This window comes from Podarcis gaigeae (genome assembly GCF_964106915.1).
Source record: "Podarcis gaigeae genome assembly, chromosome: 17".
Taxonomy (NCBI): domain Eukaryota; kingdom Metazoa; phylum Chordata; class Lepidosauria; order Squamata; family Lacertidae; genus Podarcis; species Podarcis gaigeae.
This window is the reverse complement of record NC_139694.1, coordinates 12,970,441-12,988,725: the sequence shown is the minus strand read 5'-3', so window position 1 is coordinate 12,988,725 and position 18,285 is coordinate 12,970,441. Positions and strand designations below refer to the sequence as shown.

At 42.2% G+C, this 18,285-nt stretch overlaps 1 long non-coding RNA gene across 1 annotated transcript in view; it reads left to right on the top strand.

Annotated features, from left to right (window-relative positions):
• LOC310835302 overlaps positions 1-17,854 on the top strand; it is a 489,753-nt gene extending 471,899 nt beyond the window's left edge. Inside the window, exon 3 of the long non-coding RNA XR_014559528.1 lies at positions 17,800-17,854. This is a non-coding gene — a long non-coding RNA (uncharacterized lncRNA). The remainder of the gene's footprint in view (positions 1-17,799) is intronic.
• Positions 17,855-18,285: the final 431 nt, after the last annotated feature.

Here is an 18,285-nt window from a genome sequence, read left to right as displayed (position 1 = left end):
ACTGAAGGCCAGCCTTTAACCTGGAGTATTATAAAAGATATCAAGGGTCTGGAAAACAAGCCTTATGAGGAACAGTTGAAGGAAGTGGGTATGTTTAGCCTGGTAAAAAGGAGTCTGAGAGAAGATACGGTAGTCATCTTCAAAGATCTAAAGGGCTGTCACATGGAGATTGGAGCAAGCTTGTTTCTCCTGCTCTGGAGGGTAGGACCTGAACCAATGGATTCAAGTTATAAGAAAAGAGATTCCCACTAAACATCAGGAAGACCTTTCTGACAGTTAGGGCTGTTTGACAGTGGAACAGACGGTTTCCCTTGGGAGGTGGTGGACTCTCCTTCCTTGGAGGTTTGCAAGCAGAAGGTGGGTGAGCTCTACAAAGATTCACGTGGTCCCACTGCACCAAGAAAAGGCATCCAGGAGTATTCTGGTGGCAAGCTCCCGCTGATTATTTTAGAATACCTATGTTGAACAATACTGATATGCACACACAAATCATTGTGAGAGTACACAGCCCCGGCCGCCATCGTTAAAGTCAATCAAGAGATGCAGTCACCATAATGATTACATCAGATCTCGTTTAGATTTGCCCAACAGGATTTGTCATCTAATCTTCCCTGAGCAGATCCAGTCACATGAGGTTAAATCCAGTTATACGCATGCAGAAATGCTCAGGAATCCTCACCGTAGCCAGGTACCTGAATCAGAAGAGGCAAGCGAAAGAAAGAAAGAAAGAAAGAAAGAAAGAAAGAAAGAGGGTGAAGCTGCTAGGAGAAACCTATCCCTGTACTTGTTCCGGGGAGAAGATTTGTTTGCCATCCTTTATCTCCTTGCCGATGCCGCCATGAATTATTTATCAAATGAGCAATTAAATATCAAATTGTGGGGCCGATCGCCTAAAAGGGTTGGGTAGGACTTGAGAGTGGTGCTCTTTGAGAGCAGCAGAATTTGGAACTTGCTGTCAGAGGGAATGAGGTTTTTTTTTTTTTTTTTTGGCTTTTGGTAGGGGAGGGTGGGGAAATAAGGGTTTTTTAAAAATAACAATAATAAGATCTTCACTACGTATTGGTGCTTTAACGTAACTGTGTTCCCACTGCCTGCTTTGGAGCAGCAAGCAGTTCCAGAGGGGTTAGGTTCCTAGGGAGCTGCCTTGCAGCAGGTCGAATGGTCTCTCTCTAGCCTTGTGATGCAGAATGTCCCCAGGGTCTACTTCTACCAGCTCCTTTTTAACTGGAGATGACAGGGAAAGGAACAGGGGCTTTCTGCATGCGAAACAGGTGGCCTGCCTATGAGCTACTCATCTTGGTTGGGCAAGCGAGACATCTGGAGACTTAATATGTCTTTGTAATGCTTCCTTTATTATACACAGAGCACATCAGCGGTGAGGCAACCCTTTAGCGGGCGGCAGGTCCCCTGGGAACGATTCCCTCAGGGTGCACCTGCCTCCACGCTTTTAATTTTACTTCGTATTTTAAGAAAACACATTTCCTAACTTTCTGATTATGCAGGTAGCCAAAGCTCGCTAGAAAACGTCTAGAAAACACCACCACCACCCCACATCTCTCTCTCTGTGTGTGTGTGTGTGTGTGTCTCAGCCGGCCCTTTCATTAGGCAAACTGGGGCAATTGCCTCAGGTGGCTGGTGTGGCATGCTGAATTTGCACCCCCAGGGATCCACTTGATTGCCTTTCCAGCTGGCCCACCCACCTATCTGTCGCTATCACCCAAAAAACTGTTGCTGGGCACTCCAGAGTATTCTGTTCCATTCGAAAGCCTTGCTCTGGGGAAAGGGGGTCCTTCCTCGGAGCAAAGAATTCCATGGAAGATGGCCTGAGAGCATATCTGCGCCACTGGTGGTTAGACTTTTTTTAAGCTAAAACTTTAAACTTTTAGCTAATTCTGAAATGAATTTCTAGCCACCATAGAAAAGTGACACAGGCACTATCATAGGTCATCTTTCCCAGAGTGCCTCACTCTGAGGAAGGACATCCTGAAATCTGTATTTCTATTGCAGAAGTGATTTATCTATCTACCGTATTTTTCACTCCATAAGATGCACCTGACCATAAGACGCACCTAGTTTTAGAGGGGGAATGCAAGAAAAAAAATATTTTTTAAAGGGAGCGCTGAGCAGAGCCTGTATGCATCCCAGGCTCTGCTCAGCACTCCCTTTAAAGAGCTGCACGGAGCGTATGTGTGGCGCTTGCAGGCTTTTCCCCGAGGAGGGAGAAGGGATTCTCCCTCCTCGAGGAAAAGCCCCCAAGAGCCGCACACGCTCTGTGCAGCTCTTTAAAGGGAGCGCGGCACTTGGGGGCTTTTCCAGGAGGTGGGGGAAGGGACAGAGCCCGGCTAAGCCAGAAGCTAGAACAGCGAGAGGGAGCGCTGCACAGTGATCCTTCTTGCTGTTCTGGCTTCTGGGATAGCTGCGCAGCCTGCATTTGCTCCATAAGATGCACACACATTTCCCCTTACTTTTTAGGAGGGAAAAAGTGCGTCTTATAGAGCGAAAAATATGGTATGTATGTATCTATCATCATCATCATCAACAACAACAACAACAGCATCAGCATCATTAATTAAATTTGTATTCCTCCCTTTATCCATAGATCTCAGGGTGGTTCATAACATAAAACACAACATAAAAATACACGATAAAAAACACAAACCAATTAGCCTTCTTCCTCACATCCCCTAGTGGTAGGGTAATGTGGACTGCAGGTGACTTCATACTGCAGGCGACAGAAAATAGTGTTTTTGAATGCTTTTCCGTATTAAAGCAAAACAAAACAATCTCACTGCAAGTAAAAAACAAAACCAAAAAACCCAAAAACTAATAATAGTAATTATTATTAATAATAATAATACCCCGCCCATCTGTCTGCATTTCCCCAGGCACTCTGGGTGGCTCCCAACAGAATATTAAAAATGGGATAAAACATCAAACATTAAAAACTTCCCTAAACATCAGGGATAAAGGTTTCAGAATAGTCCTCTCACAGCTAGTTTTCTACCTTATCATACCCTCCAACACATCAAGGCCCCAAACCAGGACATGTTTCTTCTGGGACAAATTCCCATGTAAGTCACATGGCCTGTGTGGGAGCACAGAGCCCCAAAATGCAGTTTGTGGGTGCCATGCTCCCCCCAAAAAATGGGATGTCCTGATTTAATCAGGATAGTTGAGGGGTATACCTTAAGGGAGGTGGGGGCGGGCATTAAACTTGCAATTTAAAATAGATTTAGCAGTTTCAAGCTTTGGGCTTTTCATTCTTTCTACGAGACATCTGTTTTTGATAATCGAAGTTAGCAATGGGTTTGTGTGCAAGTAGTTAGCCTTGCCTAAGGCGCAAGATAGCCTGGCAACAACAGGGAGTTAGAAGGGATGCTATGGAGGGGGGGGGGCTGCCATACACAGCTCCACACCCTCCTCTGCTCTTTATTCCTCTATGTATTCAAAGGACATCCAAAGAGGACTTTTGCTGCAAAGGTAGTTCCATCCCAAGTTTCACCAAGACCAGGATCCCGTTCTTGATGTTTCTCAGCACCTTTCCCTAGAATACGGTACTTTGATCTGGTACTGTGCATATGTAACTTCAATTTGTCTGGGACCAAAATAGCAAAAACAGCTCTAACCAGCTGTAATTAAAATAAACAAGAGTAAATCAGCATATGTATTTGTACAGAGATGAAGCAATGTGCACTGTTCCAACATTTGCACTTGCATCACCTAAGATCTCACAATTTGCTGTTTGCTCACGCCTCTTGATCTTATAGATCTTCATCTCTGCCCTCAACAACTTTCTCCGTGGCAAAATGAAACATCTTGCAAGATGGTTTGCTTCTGAGATGCTCTGTAGCCTTTACGTTCCGTCAGATGTTATTTATTTTTAAAGGTGCACAAGTTTAACCTATTTAATAACCCCTCCATATGATGGCTTAAGCTCTTATTTTCATGATTAAACTTGGAACTATCAGTGGATGATGTGTTCTAAATATATTCTTGCAAATGTGTAGAATTAATTATTATTTTTTTAAAAAAAATCTTATTCTGAAAAGAAACAATAACTTTGCCTTTCAGCCCTCTTGCAATTTCCCCTTCTCTGTGCAAGTACATCCCAGTGCATCAGTCCCAGTGCGCAGATGAATCTAACATCATAAACTATTTTATGCCCTGAGTAACATTTGTTCCTTTTTAATATGGACTCTAGAAATACATTCAGAGTTCAAGTTATGGGCCAAACTACACATTTCGCATATGCATGAATAAATGAATGAATCTTTATTTGCGTCAGCCATTGGCCATAGCAATAAAACAACAGTACGATATAGAAATAATAGAATTAAAAAGTCAATTATATAAAATACATTTTAGGGTTTTGAATCAATAGTCAAATAGTGGATCTTATTCTGATTGCCCCAGCTAAAAACCTTGCAACCTTTGCTGTCACCTGCTCATCTTGACCTGCCAAGAGAAAGGACAGTGTGGCAGTGGTTGGGCGACCCGGAATCGACAATAAAAGAGGGGTGGTAATCTCATTCCTCAAGTCTTTATAAAGAGTGCAAGCCAGAAGGTCATTCGCCACTGATTCGGTACTGCCATCTCCACAGGGACATGAGTGTTTTTCGTGTGGAATCGTCCCTCAAACACAGCCGAGGGAAATACATTCAATCCTGCAAGAGTAAAAGCGCATCTATGTTTCACCTATGTGCATGCAACTGTAGCCCATGCTTCCCCTTTTACGTTTTTCAAAAAGCAACTTCAGGAGGATGCAAATAGGGATGCTGAATCATTCCAATGGAAACAGGAATGGAAATCGCCAATAATTACTTCCCCATTCCATGTTCAGAATGGAAATCAATCCAGCAAATATGTTTGTTTGTTATTCATGACTTTCTCCCCCATTCGTGTTGTGTTTCATTTGCACTGGAATGAATGGTTCTACACATTGAAGTGAATGGGGCGGGATAATCATGTAAGATTCTGCCACAGTGGATAGCAAGACAAATAGCATAGTATTGCTAGAAGGTGAACTGCAGCAGAATGGAAACAGCGCAGCATGTGACAAGCATGGGTTGGAATAGAAATTGGTCCCTTCTTGGATCCTTATCCTTGAGAAGAGGTGTTTTTTTCTTCTGGTGCACCACCCTTACAAGAAGGTACTGGAGTTTCTTCCTGTTCACAGAGTCTCTAAGAGCATCTGGTAATAGCACTGTGCCAGATGAGGCCCTTTTTCAATGTAAAATAAAATCAATAAAATGCTTTCTTCTCCTGGTTTTTGGCAGAGGGTTGGCAAGTCACTAGAAATCGCTTTGCAGGCCAAATCCAAGTCATGAGAATACCACATCTGCTTGCTGGGCCTGTGCTGACCTTTGCATGATGGGAGAGCAGATTTTGAAAATGTGAGGGAAGATAAACACGTGAAGGAAGATAAACACTCTGAGTATGCTACTACACCAGTGTTTTTTATACTTCCTTCAGAATGAATTGATCAAAGAACCTGAAGCAGCAAGGGAGGGCAAAATCCATCAGTTCCTTTTGTAATTAATAAACGCTCTCTCAAATACCCAGCTCCTTGTTGAATTACAATTCCCACCCCTCCTCCTCATTTAAAGAATACAGATTCCATATTCAAAACAGCACAGTTAATAAGAACAATTTCCCCTAATACTGATCCTCCCATTAAATCATGAGGTATTAGGATATTGCTTGTCAAAAGTAAATGTTTGAGGTGGGGTAGATGAGGAACATTGCTAGTTTCAAGATACGAAACAAGGATTCTTTCTATGCAAATGCACAACGATATATTTTTTTATATATTCTCCTTAATGATGGAAATATATATTATCACAGAAATGTATACAGGCATATTTGGCAGTCTTTTCACAATTCCTTGGCCTGTCGATTATCATCTTAATGCAGATCTGTCTCAACTGAAATAAGAACAGATGCTCTTGGTTATTTTGCTACCCAGTTAAAATTAGCAGGCCAGACAACTACAACCAAAGATTTCAGAAAAGAAATGCAGCCGGAAGTTCAATCAGGAAGGAACAAGCATTCGCAGAGACCCTGACTCGCAATGGTATGAAAGCAATTGGTGAGAGGAACCCATATCAGATTTAGGGTTGCCCTATATCCCGAGTTTCCTGGACATTCCTGGAATACTGTAGTTGGAAGCAGTATCCGGGCGTAAATTAGTAAAAATGTCTGCAAAAAACTAAACGTGTGGTAAGCCTTGTTGTCAGTGTCGTTTTTGCCCCCTCCCCCACCAAAAAACCTTCAACAACTATGATTTCTCAACTGTTAAGCAAGGTGGTGGTACTTAAATTTATTCATGACGGCAAAAGCTATTCCTGAAAGCCCACCTGATGGCAGGCTCTAGAGTAGTGGTTCCGAACTTTTTATTGGCCATGTCCCACCTAAACATCTCTAAAATCCTGATCCCCCCCCCCCATGACATCTAATTCTTATTATTCAAAAAGTGAACTCCTATTCATGTGGAGGAAGCCTAAAAGGTCATTGTTGTTGTTGTTGTCATTGTTGTTTAGTCGTTTAGTCGTGTCCAACTCTTTGTGACCCCATGGACCAGAGCATGCCAGGCACTCCTGTCTTCCACTGCCTCCCTCAGTTTGGTCAAACTCATGTTAGTAGCTTCGAGAACACTGTCCAGCCATTTCCTGGTGTCAGGCACATGGTCTAAACCAGGGGTAGTCAACCTTTTTATACCTCATTGTTGTTGTTTAGTCGTTTAGTCATGTCCGACTCTTCGTGACCCCATGGACCAGAGCACGCCAGGCACTCCTGTCTTCCACCGCCTCCTGCAGTTTAGTCAAACTCATGCTGGTAGCTTCGAGAACACCATCCAACCATCTCATCCTCTGTCGTCCCCTTCTCCTTGTGCCCTCCATCTTTCCCAACATCAGGGTCTTTTCCAGGGAGTCTTCTCTTCACATGAGGTGGCCAAAGTACTGGAGCCTCAGCTTCACGCTATAAGGCCATTAGCTTGGTCTAAACAAGCTTCCAAATTGGCCCCCTAAAAAATCAAATTGCCCCCCTGTGGGGTGTGTGCCCCACATTGGGAACCTCGGCTCTAGAGTCTGGGGCCTGGACTTCAAGGAGAAGTTGTCTCACCAGACACTAGTAACACCAGGGGAAAAGCAGAAGCAAGAGAAGATTTCACAGTAATTTCATACTTCTATTTGTCACATTTACTGATGAAGAACAGACTGGCACTGACAAACCAGTAAGGTGATTATTGCACTTATTACTAAATAAATCTACACACCCAGGCATCAATGAATATTTCCTGGGCAGCTTACAAACAAGACAATATTAGAATACAATGGGATGTAGACTTGCCCAGTTAGCGCAAGGACTTCCACCTATAGCAATAGGACTTCAGCCCCTCTTGGTTCCCCATGCTCTCAATCTGTACTGGGCATTCCCTCAACCCTCCAAAGCAGATTTGGGGGTGTGGGGTGCATGGAGGAAGGAGAGATGAAGGAGAGGAAGTCCCATCACACAGGCAGAAGTTCTTACAGGGTGATTTAGTTGGCTACAACCAACAGGTGACCACCAATCTATACTCAATGTGTCTTCTCTGAAAATGACTAGCATTTGATAATGCCCAGCTAAACCCAACCAGGGTGATGTCCAAGTCATATTCAGAGTAGCTTTACTGATTTCAATAGTTCTACTCAGTATAAATTTTGAATTATGGTGCTGGAGGAGACTCTTGAGAGTCCCATGGACTGCAAAAAGATCAAACCTATCCATTCTGAAGGAAATCAGCCCTGAGTGCTCACTGGAAGGACAGATCCTGAAGCTGAGGCTCCAGTACTTTGGCCACCTCATGAGAAGAGAAGACTCCCTGGAAAAGACCCTGATGTTGGGAAAGATGGAGGGCACAAGGAGAAGGGGATGACAGAGGACGCGATGCTTGGACAGTGTTCTCGAAGCTACCAGCATGAGTTTGACCAAACTGCGGGAGGCAGTGGAAGACAGAAGTGCCTGGCGTGCTCTGGTCCATGGGGTCACGAAGAGTCGGACACGACTAAATGACTAAACAACAACAACACTCAGTATAAATAACATTGACAGTCACCAGTACAAATCGTTGCACTGTAACCTTCAACTGTAACAGAAGCTAGTGGTAAGGTGGTTTTTGGATTGCTTCTTTTCCCATTTTTCACCTTTTGTCCTAGCTGTGTACTTTTGACAGCTTTCTGGTGTAAATGACTGTAAAAACTAAAGCAAACAGTTAAAAAAATACTCTTCACATTCAATATACAATTATAATAATAAACATAATAATAAAAATTATTTCAGAATTTATGAACTGCTCTACGTTCAGAAAATACCCATGCTGTGAACAGAAATAAAATATAAAACAGGTCATAAAGTAGGATTAAAACATAAAAACCAGCAAGAATTAAAAACAGCAGAGATAAAATAAACTGGTTTGAGAAGGCTTGGAAGAAAAAAAGTTTCCAGCACACGTAAAAGACATAACGGGTTCCTCTCTTTTGTTTTTGTTGAGTTGGGGTTGGTTAAATATTTAGTTGGGATTGGTGGTTATTTTACTTTGGGCATAACTGTAAACTGATGATGATGATTATGTTTCTATTGATTTATTGGTTTATTTATAGCCTTTATAAGATATTTTGTTTTTTTAATGTTTGATGTATTATATTGCTTTTATATATGCTGTAAGCTGCCTATAGAAGGGACGCAGGTGGCGCTGTGGGTAAAAGCCTCAGCGCCTAGGGCTTGCCGATCGAAAGGTCGGCGGTTCGAATCCCTGCGGCGGGGTGCGCTCCCATTGCTCGGTCCCAGCGCCTGCCAACCTAGCAGTTCGAAAGCACCCCTGGGTGCAAGTAGATAAATAGGGACCGCTTACTAGCGGGAAGGTAAACGGCGTTTCCGTGTGCGGCTCTGGCTCTGGCCAGAGCAGCGATGTCACGCTGGCCACGTGACCCGGAAGTGTCTCCGGACAGCGCTGGCCCCCGGCCTCTTGAGTGAGATGGGCGCACAACCCCAGAGTCTGGCAAGACTGGCCCGTACGGGCAGGGGTACCTTTACTTTACCTTAAGCTGCCTATAGAGGCTGGATAAACCCAACCAGATGGGTGAGAGATTATTATTATTATTATTATTATTATTATTATTATTATTACTACTACTACTACTACTACTACTACTATTACTATTAGGTAACGTTGCATACTCCTCAATATGAAAAGACTTGATGAAAAAAAGAGGTGTCAACTTCGTCAATTATGTACAAACTACGAAATAAACTCCAGCATTTGCATTTCCATCTGGATTCAGAGAGACTTATCTCTCAATAAATTGGACAGCTGAAATGGAAAATGCAGAACAAGGACAAAATTACAACATCAAAAGCAACATTGGCTCAAGAATCTGCTTCCCTGTGATCTCTCATCTCTCCAGTCTCGGTTATTATCACCCCTCAAACCCCTTTCCCACTCCTTGCTGTCCTTTATTATAACATGTAATATAGCTACTAATTAAAGTAGCCTTGCTTCATACCCTGAAACTCTTCTGCAAAATTAACTATATGTTCTACTAAACTCATCACCACATACTGTTCTTGTAATGATGAGGAGGGATTTCTGAGTCTGGTGTTCTTCTATTCATTCGCTCGCATTAATGGAGAAAAGAATCCCATGTTAAAAGACATGACTTTTCATTTAACACCAAGAACATGATGGAATTATTAGCAAATGTACACATGTGCTAGTAGAGACTTCTACAGACTATCGGACTCAAGCCAGAATCTGAAAGTAGTTTGAAACAAAAAATGTGGAAAGAGATGGCAGGTATACTGCTCAGCAAAATTGCAGAAATACTGTGGAAGGAGAATTAATAGTACAATCTTAAAACAAAACAAAAAAAAGGTAAAGGAACCCTGACAGTTAAGTCCAGTCGCGAAGGACTCTGGGGTTGCGGCGCTCATCTCGCTTTACTGGCCGAGGGAGCAGACATTTGTCCGCAGACAGTTTTTCTGGGTCATGTGGCCAGCATGACTAAGCCGCTTCTGGAGAAACCAGAGCAGCTCACAGAAACGCCATTTACCTTCCCACTAGAGCGGTACCTATTTATCTACTTGCACTTTGACGTGCTTTCAAACTGCTAGGTTGGCAGGAGCAGGGACCGAGCAACGGGAGCTCACCCCGTCGCAGGGATTCAAACCACCGACCTTCCAATTGGCAAGCCCCAGAGGCTCAGTGGTTTACACCATAGCGCCACCCGCGTCCCAGTTCAATATTAACCATGTCTTAAGCACCACAGGAGTAAATGAATGAGGGAACCAGAAATTTTGAGATAGAAAGATGAACAAAATAGATCGTCTTAACTTTTGCATGCTTTTGCATTATACACACACACACACACACACACACAAACATATACCGTATTTTTCACTCTATAACACACACCAGACCATAACACGCACGTAGTTTTTAGAGGAGGAAAACAAGAAAAAAAATATTCTAAACGAAATAGTGGATACATGATTTTTGTGGTTCATGCTGTGGCCACAGACATGTGATCTGACAGTGAGTTTGGAGTAGCCCAATGCAAAAATCCTGAGGATCCATGTGGATCCATGCTTTGTAACCACAGAGGAGGGAAGGAAGGGGAACCATGGATCCTCTGCTCACGACTGCAGCAGATCCCCCCGCCACCCGCAGGCATTCGCTCCATAACACGTACAGACATTTCCCCTTACTTTCTAGGAGGAAAAAAGTGAGTGTTATGGTGCAAAAAATACAGTATATATCCACACACACACAGAGTGCTTTTTTCTGGGGGGACGCGGGGGACGCATACCCCTAAACATTTTGTGAATCTAAGTTTGGCATCATTGAGGGGCAAATGTTTTTAGAAATTTTGTAAACCATCTTTTGGATTTTAGTACTATCAAAAGAGTGTGTATATATATATATGCTTTCGTAGATTTTCACGGGTACAGGAATGCAGGTTTTGGTGTCCTCGGGTGTCTTCCCGTGTAAAAGTTGGGGTGTCTAGGCGACGTTTCGACGAGGTCTCACTCGTCATCTTCAGGCTGGTGCTTTCGGCTTCTTGTTACTGGAACAGAGCGGGATCTCAATGTTTGAGTTCCTATAAATACTGTAGAGGGGAGACACCACACCCCCTCTACAGTATTTATAGGAACTCAAACATTGAGATCCCGCTCTGTTCCAGTAACAAGAAGCCGAAAGCACCAGCCTGAAGATGACGAGTGAGACCTCGTCGAAACGTCGCCTAGACACCCCAACTTTTACACGGGAAGACACCCGAGGACACCAAAACCTGCATATATATATATATATATATATATATATATATATATATATATATCCAAAACCATATACCAAGCTGCTTGTGCCCCTGAATTACAGTCCATCAGTCATTCCTCTTCCTAAAATAGACCATCTCTGCTCACCAAAGAGAAGTCAAAAACAGAATGGCAGAATGACCAATTACTGTTATTTATAAACAATCTAAAACAATCTAAAAACAAGCTGGTGGTTTTTAACCTTTCAAATGATTATAGAGTGCCAGTTTTCTGCAGACTCAAATGCTCTCCCAGTATATACAGAGCAAGAAGATGAACGAACATAAATTATGTTTTGTTTTATCCCTACGCTATACAGTTGATTGTTACTGGGGTAATGCTTAATACTCTGGTTGGCCTGAGATCCCACTTCACAGTGTAGTTGTAGAGGGGAAAGCTGCAGAAGTATCAGCAGAACCTTATTACATTTCAGATTTCGAAAAGCTGGCCATAATTTGCAAAGCATGATATTAGCGGTAGGAAATAAGGATGACTGAAGAGAGGGATACTATATTAACATGCCCAACGTGATGTATAAAATATTCTCTTTTGCTTCATTGGTGATGTGAAAGGAAGGAGTGCTTACAATTTCTTACATATTTCATCACATTAGCATAAGCATTCAGAATTTTCATACCTAACTCAGAAAGACATAAGGAGGATTTTCCCCAAATTCAAATATCAGTTAGGAATACACGACACAGACTAATGGAGGTTGGGGGAGGATGTCGCCATTTTCACGGAAACTGCTCTGAAATTGCAACAGCGGAATCATGTCTGCAAAATCTATCCGCTTTGCCCAAAGGGAAAGCTTGGCTTCTCAAAAGACCAACTAACAGCCTACAGGAATAAGCCTTTCCCTTAACTTTCGGCTTTATCAGATTGTAAAGGGAGGTAAGATGACCAATGTCTTAGTGGTGGAAGCTCCAGTTTGGAACCCAGATTGGAATCCCTTGTACGCATTTAAATACCCCCCTTCCTCTAAGGATTTCAGGGCAATATAATTTAAACAATCTCCCCATTTAGCTTCACAATAGCCTTTTGATCTAGGAGAAAGGCAGTGAGTGGTGGTGTCCAAAGCTAGTTGGTGATCTTGATGGTCAGCTAAATATCTGAACTGGGGTTTCTTCTAGACAAATCCAATATTATGGCTGCCCTATCATGCTGACCATATCTGGCAATAGCTATTGAGAGCCTTGTTTTCAAGTCATTTAATAACAGCACAAAACAGAAGCATGCAAAAATTTTTTAAAAATTACTGCTATTCCATGACTACTAGCACGACCAGAGCTTCTTGTTATTTTTATTTACAATATATTAACGTACAAAAAGGTTCCACACCAAACAAAACGTTCCCCATGTATTCCAGAATACCATACATAGCCAACATTCGTTATATTGTATCACACAAATATAATAAACAGCATTCAAAAATATTAACAAATATATAATAAATATATTCCAGGCATAGAAGGGAGAGAAAAATAACCACTAGCGAATATGGAGGGATATCATCACTAACAACAGATTCTGATTCTTAACAAATTGACATTCATATATTGACTTTTCCCATAACAACTATAGTGCATTAACTTCTTTAGTATAGCAACATTTCAACTCCTATAAAACTAGTCAAGAGACCTGACTGGAAGTTTCTGAACATGGTTTGGGTGGATCCAATGGAGGTTTGTCCATTCATCAAAGAAAACTGTCAATATAAACAATGTCTTCAAACAGCAGATACAATTGCCCCTTCTTCCTTTTCCTAGGTGGGTAGCAAAGATCTTCTCTCATTTGTATGCACATAGTATTAATGAACCAGTAGAGATCTTCTCAACTGTCTCACATGACATTGAGTCATCTCTTCCATTTTGAAAGATAAAAAAAATAAAAATCTGTGCTATGTCTCCAAAACTTCAACCTTGTCTGTTTCTTCAAACACAGTTACTTCTCCTGTACTCCCAAAGCCTTAGATCAATTCTTTTCAAAGGAGAAACATATTAATAGCATGCATCCTGAATACTCCCTCTAGGATGCTCTTAAGTCTTACTCTGTTTTGAATCTTTGCAGAGCCTTAAGAAAATCTCATTTCCATCAAGTGATGGGAATATCATTTTTCCCCTGCTCATTTCTTTAGAGAGACAGCTAGTTAGTTAGTGTATAAGAGCACTTTGGGGTTCTAAAATAGCATTGTGATGTAGCTAAGAATTAATTCAAAAAGGAACAGTGCAAATATTTTACTTATCCCATTAATGTTAAAAACCAGTGCTGAAAATGTAATAGCGTCAGAAGAGAGGAAGTCGATCTGACATTCCAAAACTACCAAAATAATATTGAGAAAGGCATGGTTTAGTTAACAAGTTCAAGACAACAGGCTAGGATAAACATAATGCATCACTCATTCCACATACCCAATGCAGTCCTTTGAACTTCTGTTTCTTGCTGTCTCTGCCCCCACCTCCTGGCAGGCTGATGTTGGAACTGAGATGGGTTGAACACAAGAACATAGGTTTGTAGGTACCGTATTTTCGCTCTGTAAGACACACATTTTCCCCTCCAAAAATTAAGGGGAAATGTGTGTGCTTCTTATGGCGTGAATGCAGGCTCCTTGGCTTTAGCGATAGCTACGCGAAGCCTCCGAAGCGCAGTGGGAGCGCTCCTGACGCACTCCGGAGGCTTCGCATTGCCTTCGCTGAAGCCTGGAGAGCGAGAGGGGTCGGTGCAAGACTCTCCTGGCTTCGGGTTGCCTTCGTTGAAGGCGAAGGCAATGTGGGAGAGGGAGAGCTGCGCAGCGCCCCTTCAGCTAAGCGGGAGGAGAAATGGAAGGAACTCCATTTCTCCTGCCACTTCGCTGAAGGGGTGCTGTGCAGAGAGGGGGGATTTTTTTTCTTGTTCCCCCCCCCCATAACAAGGTGTGTCCTATGGTCGGGTGCGTCCTATGGAGCGAAAAATATGGTACATACTTGCATCAGCCACCAGCCATTGCGTTTTATGTACGACATGCGAGCAGATAAAATTACCAACTAAAATTTAAAAGAAAACAATTTTTAAAATATACAAATTAGAATCCAATGAGCACCAAGAAAGGCCAATCCAATGGACACCAAGATGTTACAGACTTTGCTTCAATCTTAGAAATGTAGGATCTTCGAGTCCAACTCCCTGCAATGTAGGAATATACAGCTGTCCCATAAAGGGATTGATCCTGCAACCTTGGCCTTATCAGCACCACACTCTAACCAACTGAGCTATCCAGGCTGCCAACAGATTTTCTTATTCTATAAGGAGGAAGGTCACATTAAAAGAAATCACACAAAAACAGTGGGTGAAATGGGAATGCTGGAATAATTAGCTATTTAAACAAATCTCTGTAAATTGACCAGTGTTTCACCATGGACATTTTGGGATGCAGTTGCGTTAAAATGACCCACAAGGACTGCTGAAAGCAGCACGTTCAGTCTTGCACTTCAGAAAGCTCTTCTATATTTTAAAGTGATTAGATCCTATAGATAAGTTGCCATTGCATCAGGAGAGATGAGATGGAAAACAGTCATACAAGGGACATCATTTTCTTGCAGCGGAAAGATTGTTCCGTTGTTCGATATCAAATAGGTATTACCTCCATAGATCTTTTGCTTTGCTGAGACCTGGGCTTAGTAGCTGTTGCGTTGAAAAGCCACAAAAACACAAAAGCTTCAAATTAATGACTTCCATCCAACTACTCTCATTCGAGCCAAACAGAACTAAGGGAAGGCAGTTAGAGGGGGCTAAAATTCATTCAGAGAAAAAAATGTCTAAGGAATTTAGAGTGCAGAGCTTCCAAAATACTTCCAGTGGTGTTAGCCCCAATTTGAATTGCATAAAAGAATTGAGCTGAGGGTTTAGCCTTAAAAATGTCAAAAACGGCAGGTATAAACTTATGACCTTCAGTTCACGGGGCCAGCGAAGGATCAAAATGTTGATGTTCTGCATATATTTTTCTACCACTTATACCTATTGAGATAACCACACTTCAGATCCTTGGAAAGTGCTTCCAACTATTTGAAGAATTTTACTTGTTCAATTAGCTGTTTAAATGGGCATCATTTGGAGGAGGGTAACCTGTGTTATTTAGAGAAAAGCATTACTTGGTTTTACTGTAATTTTACTAAAATGCCTTCAGCAATCTTCTCAGAACACTTCTTTTCTGAGAGCACAATCTACATATAGTAAAACATAAATAGCTTTTGTGGACGGTTTGGAGGCTAAGCTTAGCAGCTAAAAGATGGCAAGCCGACTCAGATACTTAAAGTTGAGTTGAAATACGAACATTTACTTTATAATGTGTATTTTTAACTGCTGAATTTATTTATATTTCAAAATGGTTTTAAAAACCAGATTGTTTTTGGCTTTTGACCTTTATCAATAACTTTATTTTTATTTTCATTGCAGCCTTTTGGCCTCATTTTCCACAGAGGCTCATGGGAAGAACTGAATCAAATGCTACCTTCAGATCAATGGATACTCCATATGAAACACCTCCAGTTTTTCTCTTCTATATTTGTCAATCAAACAATTAAGAACCAAACAATGACCATAGTGGGTAAAAGGTAAAGGTACCCCTGATCATTAGGTCCAGTCGCGGACGACTCTGGGGTTGCGTGCTCATCTTGCTCTATAGGCCGAGGGAACCGGCGTTTGTCCACAGACAGCTTCCAGGTCATGTGGCCAGCATGACTAAGCCGCTTCTGGCGAACCAGAGCAGCACACAGAAATGCTGTTTACCTTCCCGCCAGAGTGGTACCTATTTATCTACTTGCACTTTGACGTGCTTTCAAACTGCTAGGTTGGCAGGAGCAGGGACCGAGCAATGGGAGCTCACCCCGTCACGGGGATTCAAACCGCCAACCTTCCAATCGGCAAGCTCTAGGCTCTGTGGTTTACACCACAGCACCACCTGCACCCCACCATAGTGGGTATATCCTGTCTAAATGCAGCGTGTTCATCTATGACTCAGTTGGCTAGAGTGAGGTGCTGATAATGCCAGGGTTGCAGGTTTGATCCCCATATGGGCCAGCTGCATATTCCTGCATTGCAGGGGTTGGACTCTGTGAACCGCGGAGTCCCTTCCAACTCCACAATTCTATGAATTATTTCTATGAATCCGTCGCAATGGTTTACACTTTCAACCAGCCAGTTACTTTACTATGAAGGTGCTTTGCATAAAGTTTGCTGATTTGACATAGCAAACTAACATAGGCAATAATTTGCTGGACCAGCTTTAAAAGCTTTTTTAAATATAGGGGGAATTGCTCTAAGCCTTGAGTACTACACCTGTTGATTCAAGCTAAGCAAATACAAAAGTTAGCAGAGAAGCCCACCATTCCAAAATTTCTGAAGATATGGAATCTATATAGGGACATTTGCTCTAAGCCTCAGGTACTATATCTGTTGAATCAATATAATAATTCCATCAGAATATTCAGTTTCAAAAAATTTGAAGATATCAAATCTATACCTGGTGTGTCAGTATTCCTTAGCTAGAGGATGATACTGTTAGCTTTTAGCGATACTGGAGGCTACCAGGCAAAACTTCTGGAACATTTAATGTTTGGTTAACCTTAACATTGACCTTAGAGAATAATGATTGATAAACTGTGTGTTCATTCCTTAGGGTCAACCACACACAACAGATCCACGCAAGCACCTTCCCGTAACGCTGTTGTTGTGTACCAAAAGAGGCTTTTAATATATTTGCCATATTTTTGTCCTTGGCAAAAGCTTTGTACTGTATTCGCTTGTAGGCAGCGTACTCATTTAGCAAAAGAAAACACCAAAACCCAAATTGGTGTTTCTATATTTCCCCCTCAATTTACTTTTGGCCCATTTACCTTCTCTATCAAAACCAACCAATTGTTATAGAAGTCCTTCTGAAATCTGGGTTCTTTGCTTTTCTTTTTTAGAAAAGCTTGTAACGTATCCATCAGAGTCTCAAATACAGTTGTGGCCTCAGTAGATTATTTAGCTGAAAAAATAGAAATAGGTTGTATTCAACTAAGTTCTATCCAAAGAGCCTAAGTTAGTCATGGCCATTCACTTCAATGGATCTACTCTAAGTATGGCAAACATTGGACACAACCCAGTGGGTGAGTCACATACACTCTCTTTATGGACTGCAGAACTGGCTGGCTGCTGAAGGACAAGAGCCAGGAAGCAGCTTGGTCAGGCAGAAGGGACCATAGTTTGTTTCCCTCCACTGCGTAGCAGTTGTCTGCTGCTGGGTGGAGTCCACAAGAGGAAGAGCTATGTCTTCTTCTTCTTTGGTGATCACTCATAGCCAAGTGTCTTCCATAAACACAGTTTTAACAGTGGGTCCATAAGTGACTGTGGAGGCCAGTTCTGGATCCACACGTCCTTCCACAGTGGGGACATGGGTGGGAGTTGATCATGGTGAGGGTTTGCCAAAAGTGCCTTCCTCTTAGCTTGTTTCTTGGTTTTGCCCTGAGTTTGTGCTTCTTCAAAGTCCATGAGAAAAGAAGACTCCCTGGAAAAGACCCTGATGTTGGGAAAGATTGAGGGCACAAGGAGAAGGGGACGACAGAGGACGAGATGGTTGGACAGTGTTCTCGAAGCTACAAACATGAATCTGACTAAACTGCGGGAGACAGTGGAGGACAGGAGTGCCTGGTGTGCTCTGGTCCATGGGGTCACAAAGAGTTGGACATGACTAAACAACTAAGCAACATACTACATTATTTTTTAGATTTGCCTTCAAAGAGTCTTTAAACCTCTTTTGTTGACCACTGGCATTACACTTTCCATTTTTAAGTTCGGCAGTTGGCCAGGCAGGTCAATGGACAGAGGCTCATTCTCTCTCCCTCAGCGGAGGAAGCCTTGGCTATAGACCTATTAAGCTTTCCCCACTTAATGGCTCAGGATTCCCGTGACCAAGCA